Source organism: Oncorhynchus kisutch, unplaced genomic scaffold, assembly GCF_002021735.2.
Source record: "Oncorhynchus kisutch isolate 150728-3 unplaced genomic scaffold, Okis_V2 scaffold3805, whole genome shotgun sequence".
In the NCBI taxonomy this organism is placed as follows: domain Eukaryota; kingdom Metazoa; phylum Chordata; class Actinopteri; order Salmoniformes; family Salmonidae; genus Oncorhynchus; species Oncorhynchus kisutch.
The window spans coordinates 193,445-199,444 of record NW_022265750.1 but is presented as its reverse complement, the minus strand read 5'-3'; the positions used below and the strand labels follow the sequence as shown (position 1 = coordinate 199,444).

Here is a 6,000-nt window from a genome sequence, read left to right as displayed (position 1 = left end):
CTCCTCCTCCTCCGTCTCCTCCTCCTCCTCCTCCTCCTCCGCCTCCTCCGTCTCCTCCTCCTCCTCCTCTGCTTCCTGTCTCCTACCGGCTGCCTGGTTCCCTCTCTCCACCAGGGAGGGCTGTGTGTTCACGGTAAGCATCACAATCCTCCTCCTCCTCCTCCGCCTCCTCCTCCTCCGCCTCCTCCGTCTCCTCCTCCTCCTCCTCTGCTTCCTGTCTCCTACCGGCTGCCTGGTTTCCTCTCTCCACCAGGGAGGGCTGTGTGTTCACGGTAAGCATCACAATCCTCCTCCTCCTCCTCCTCCTCCTCCTCCTCCTCCGCCTCCTCCTCCTCCGCCTCCTCCGTCTCCTCCTCCTCCTCCTCTGCTTCCTGTCTCCTACCGGCTGCCTGGTTTCCTCTCTCCACCAGGGAGGGCTGTGTGTTCACGGTAAGCATCACAATCCTCCTCCTCCTCCTCCTCCGCCTCCTCCTCCTCCTCCTCCTCCGCCTCCTCCGTCTCCTCCGTCTCCTCCTCCTCCTCCGTCTCCTCCTCCTCCTCTGCCTCCTCCGTCTCCTCCTCCTCCTCCTCCGTCTCCTCCTCCTCCTCCTCCTCCTCCTCCTCCGCCTCCTCCGTCTCCTCCTCCTCCTCCTCTGCTTCCTGTCTCCTACCGGCTGCCTGGTTTCCTCTCTCCACCAGGGAGGGCTGTGTGTTCACGGTAAGCATCACAATCCTCCTCCTCCTCCGTCTCCTCCTCCTCCTCCTCCTCCTCCTCCTCCGTCTCCTCCTCCTCCTCCTCTACTTCCTGTCTCCTACTGGCTGCCTGGTTTCCTCTCTCCACCAGGGAGGGCTGTGTGTTCACGGTAAGCATCACAATCCTCCTCCTCCTCCTCCTCCTCCGCCTCCTCCGTCTCCTCCTCCTCCTCCTCTGCTTCCTGTCTCCTACCGGCTGCCTGGTTTCCTCTCTCCACCAGGGAGGGCTGTGTGTTCACGGTAAGCATCACAATCCTGCTCTTCCTCTGCCTCCTCCTCCTCATCCTCCTCCTCCTCCTCCTCCTCCTCCTCCGTCTCCTCCTCCTCCTCCTCCTCCGTCTCCTCCTCCTCCTCCTCTGCTTCCTGTCTCCTACCGGCTGCCTGGTTTCCTCTCTCCACCAGGGAGGGCTGTGTGTTCACGGTAAGCATCACAATCCTCCTCCTCCTCCTCCTCCTCTTCCTCCGCCTCCTCCGTCTCCTCCTCCTCCTCCTCTGCTTCCTGTCTCCTACCGGCTGCCCGGTTTCCTCTCTCCACCAGGGAGGGCTGTGTGTTCACGGTAAGCATCACAATCCTCCTCCTCCTCCGCCTCATCCTCCTCCTCCTCCTCCTCCTCCTCCTCCTCCGCCTCCTCCGTCTCCTCCTCCTCCTCCTCCGCCTCCTCCGTCTCCTCCTCCGACTCCTCCGTCTCCTCCTCCTCCTCCTCCGCCTCCTCCGTCTCCTCCTCCTCCTCCTCTGCTTCCTGTCTCCTACCGGCTGCCTGGTTTCCTCTCTCCACCAGGGAGGGCTGTGTGTTCACGGTAAGCATCACAATCCTCCTCCTCCTCCTCCTCCTCCTCCTCCTCCGCCTCCTCCTCCTCCGCCTCCTCCGTCTCCTCCTCCTCCTCCTCTGCTTCCTGTCTCCTACCGGCTGCCTGGTTTCCTCTCTCCACCAGGGAGGGCTGTGTGTTCACGGTAAGCATCACAATCCTCCTCCTCCTCCTCCTCCGCCTCCTCCTCCTCCTCCTCCTCCGCCTCCTCCGTCTCCTCCGTCTCCTCCTCCTCCTCCGTCTCCTCCTCCTCCTCTGCCTCCTCCGTCTCCTCCTCCTCCTCCTCCGTCTCCTCCTCCTCCTCCTCCTCCTCCTCCTCCTCCTCCGCCTCCTCCGTCTCCTCCTCCTCCTCCTCTGCTTCCTGTCTCCTACCGGCTGCCTGGTTTCCTCTCTCCACCAGGGAGGGCTGTGTGTTCACGGTAAGCATCACAATCCTCCTCCTCCTCCGTCTCCTCCTCCTCCTCCTCCTCCTCCTCCTCCTCCTCCGTCTCCTCCTCCTCCTCCTCTACTTCCTGTCTCCTACTGGCTGCCTGGTTTCCTCTCTCCACCAGGGAGGGCTGTGTGTTCACGGTAAGCATCACAATCCTCCTCCTCATCCTCCTCCTCCGCCTCCTCCGTCTCCTCCTCCGCCTCCTCCGTCTCCTCCTCCTCCTCCTCTGCTTCCTGTCTCCTACCGGCTGCCTGGTTTCCTCTCTCCACCAGGGAGGGCTGTGTGTTCACGGTAAGCATCACAATCCTGCTCTTCTCTGCCTCCTCCTCCTCCTCCTCCTCCTCCTCCTCCTCCTCCTCCTCCTCCGTCTCCCTCCTCCTCCTCCTCCTCCGTCTCCTCCTCCTCCTCCTCTGCTTCCTGTCTCCTACCGGCTGCCTGGTTTCCTCTCTCCACCAGGGAGGGCTGTGTGTTCACGGTAAGCATCACAATCCTCCTCCTCCTCCTCCTCCTCCTCCGCCTCCTCCGTCTCCTCCTCCTCCTCCTCTGCTTCCTGTCTCCTACCGGCTGCCCGGTTTCCTCTCTCCACCAGGGAGGGCTGTGTGTTCACGGTAAGCATCACAATCATCCTCCTCCTCCTCCCGCCTCCTCCTCCTCCTCCGTCTCCTCCTCCTCCTCCTCCTCCGTCTCCTCCTCCTCCTCCTCCGCCTCCTCCGTCTCCTCCTCCTCCTCCTCTGCTTCCTGTCTCCTACCGGCTGCCCGGTTTCCTCTCTCCACCAGGGAGGGCTATATGTTCACGGTAAGCATCACAATCCTCCTCCTCCTCCGCCTCATCCTCCTCCTCCTCCTCCTCCGCCTCCTCCGTCTCCTCCTCCTCCTCCTCCGTCTCCTCCGTCTCCTCCTCCGACTCCTCCGTCTCCTCCTCCTCCGCCTCCTCCGTCTCCTCCTCCTCCTCCTCTGCTTCCTGTCTCCTACCGGCTGCCTGGTTCCCTCTCTCCACCAGGGAGGGCTGTGTGTTCACGGTAAGCATCACAATCCTCCTCCTCCGCCTCCTCCGTCTCCTCCTCCTCCTCCTCTGCTTCCTGTCTCCTACCGGCTGCCTGGTTTCCTCTCTCCACCAGGGAGGGCTGTGTGTTCACGGTAAGCATCACAATCCTCCTCCTCCTCCTCCTCCGCCTCCTCCTCCTCCTCCTCCTCCGCCTCCTCCGTCTCCTCCGTCTCCTCCTCCTCCTCCGTCTCCTCCTCCTCCTCTGCCTCCTCCGTCTCCTCCTCCTCCTCCTCCGTCTCCTCCTCCTCCTCCTCCGCCTCCTCCGTCTCCTCCTCCTCCTCCTCTGCTTCCTGTCTCCTACCGGCTGCCTGGTTTCCTCTCTCCACCAGGGAGGGCTGTGTGTTCACGGTAAGCATCACAATCCTCCTCCTCCTCCTCCTCCTCCGCCTCCTCCTCCTCCTCTGCTTCCTGTCTCCTACCGGCTGCCTGGTTCCCTCTCTCCACCAGGGAGGGCTGTGTGTTCACGGTAAGCATCACAATCCTGCTCTTCCTCTGCCTCCTCATCCTCCTCCTCCTCCTCCGTCTCCTCCTCCTCCTCCTCCTCCTCCGTCTCCTCCTCCTCCTCCTCCTCCTCCGTCTCCTGTCTCCTACCGGCTGCCTGGTTTCCTCTCTCCACCAGGGAGGGCTGTGTGTTCACGGTAAGCATCACAATCCTGCTCTTCCTTCATATCAACTGGATTTTCCCTCTCTCCCTCTTTTGTGCCTCCTCCCTTTTTGTGATGAATCATTATCCTCTCTCTGCCTGTGTTATTTCAGGGATTGTGGGTGCTGCTGTATGTGGAGGCTAGTTAGTCAGGGATTGCATGCAGGCAGCCTCCCATCTTTATACTCCATTATCAGAGAGAGCGAGAGAGAGAGAGATGAGGGCTGTGACTCAGGGAAGCAGAACTGGCTGTACGGTAGAGACACTAGAGAGATAGACATGCAGAAGACTGTGTTCGTTTTAGGAGAATGTGCCACAGCTCATAGCAGAAAATGGCGATTCTAGCACAGTTCCCCAGCTAAGGCAGGCAAGGGAGCAGACAGACAGACAGCGTTCACGTCACAAACTGGATCATGGTTTTAAGGTTGGTCTAACTCTAATCATACGCTTGTTTGAGTTCCTGTTGGAGAGAGGTAGAGAGAGAGAGGTAGAGGTATGGCAGAGAATGCTGCAGGGTGGAGCTGTTGCATACATCATTCTGCTATCTGTAGGTGTGATGTGTATTTGTGACTGTGATGTGTAACTGTGACTGTGTTGTGTATCTGTGACTGTGATGTTTAACTGTGACTGTGGTGTGTATCTGTGACTGTGTTGTGTATCTGTGACTGTGTTGTGTATCTGTGACTGTGATGTGTATCTGTGACTGTGGCGTGTATCTGTGACTGTGATGTGTGTCTGTGACTGTGATCTGTATCTGTGACTGTGATCTGTATCTGTGACTGTGATCTGTATCTGTGACTGTGATCTGTGACTGTGGCGTGTATCTGTGACTGTGATGTGTGTCTGTGACTGTGGTGTGTGTCTGTCAGATAGCTTGTTGTTCTTCAGTATAATGGTAATGAGGATGTATGTGGGCCTTGTTGTGTGTTAAACCTCTCTGTTAGTAGAAGCTGCCGCAGCATCTCTCTCTCTCTCTCTCTCTCTCTATGTAAAACAATATGGGTCCAGCCAGCCAGAGATGTTGTTGGGGTCACTCCAGTCTCTGCCAGCAAGAGATGTTGTTCGGGTCGCTCCAGTCTCTGCCAGCCAAAGATGTTGGTCGGGTAGCTCCAGTCTCTGCCAGCCAGAGATGTTGTTCGGGTCGCTCCAGTCTCTGCCAGCCAGAGATGTTGGTCGGGTCGCTCCAGTGTCTGCCAGCCAGAGATGTTAGTCGGGTCGCTCCAGTCTCTGTCAGCCAGAGATGTTGATCGGGTCGCTCCAGTCTCTGTCAGCCAGAGATGTTGTTCGGGTCGCTCCAGTCTCTGCCAGCCAGAGATGTTAGTCGGGTCGCTCCAGTCTCTGCCAGCCAGAGATGTTTGTCGGGTCGCTCCAGTCTCTGTCAGCCAGAGATGTTAGTCGGGTTGCTCCAGTCTCTGTCAGCCAGAGATGTTAGTCGGGTCGCTCCAGTCTCTGCCAGCCAGAGATGTTAGTCGGGTCGCTCCAGTCTCTGTCAGCCAGAGATGTTAGTCGGGTCGCTCCAGTCTCTGCCAGCTAGAGATGTTAGTCGGGTCGCTCCAGTCTCTGCCAGCCAGAGATGTTGATCGGGCCGCTCCAGTCTCTGTCAGCCAGAGATGTTGTTCGGGTCGCTCCAGTCTCTGCCAGCCAGAGATGTTAGTCGGGTCGCTCCAGTCTCTGCCAGCCAGAGATGTTAGTCTATATACAGGGGGTAATGGTACATAGTCAATGTGGAGGCTATATACAGGGGGTACCAGTACAGAGTCAATGTGGAAGCTATATACAGGGGGTACCGGTACAGAGTCAATGTGGAGGCTATATACAGGGGGTACCGGTACAGAGTCAATGTGGAGGCTATATACAGGGGGTACCGGTACAGAGTCAATGTGGAGGCTATATACAGGGGCTACCGGTACAGAGTCAATGTGGAGGCTAAATACAGGGGTACTGGTACAGAGTCAATGTGGAGGCTAAATACAGGGGGTACTGGTACAGAGTCAATGTGGAGTCTATATACAGGGGGTACCAGTACAGAGTCAATGTGGAGGCTATATACAGGGGGTACCGGTACAGAGTCAATGTGGAGGCTATATAAAGGGGGTACCGGTACAGAGTCAATGTGGAGGCTATATACAGGGGGTACCGGTACAGAGTCAGTGTGGAGGCTATATACAGGGGGTACCGGTACAGAGTCAATGTGGAGGCTATATACAGGGGGTACCGGTACAGAGTCAGTGTGGAGGCTATATACAGAGGGTAATGGTACAGAGTCAATGTGGAGGCTATATACAGGGGGTACCGGTACAGAGTCAATGTGGAGGCTATATACAGGGGGTACTGGTACAGAGT

At 58.1% G+C, this 6,000-nt stretch overlaps 1 protein-coding gene across 8 annotated transcripts in view; it reads left to right on the top strand.

Moving 5' to 3' along the window:
• Window positions 1–3,704: 3,704 nt before the first annotated feature.
• The window catches only part of jakmip3 (Janus kinase and microtubule interacting protein 3), an 81,905-nt gene continuing 79,609 nt past the window's right edge, over window positions 3,705–6,000 (top strand). For 4 of the 8 annotated variants that reach the window (XM_031820975.1, XM_031820973.1, XM_031820976.1 and 1 more), the window contains exon 1: window positions 3,707–4,081. The gene's annotated coding sequence lies outside the window, so the exon portion shown is untranslated. Of the gene's footprint in view, window positions 4,082–6,000 lie in introns of all 8 variants that reach the window. The other 4 variants (XM_031820972.1, XM_031820971.1, XM_031820970.1 and 1 more) reach the window with 2 other exon arrangements.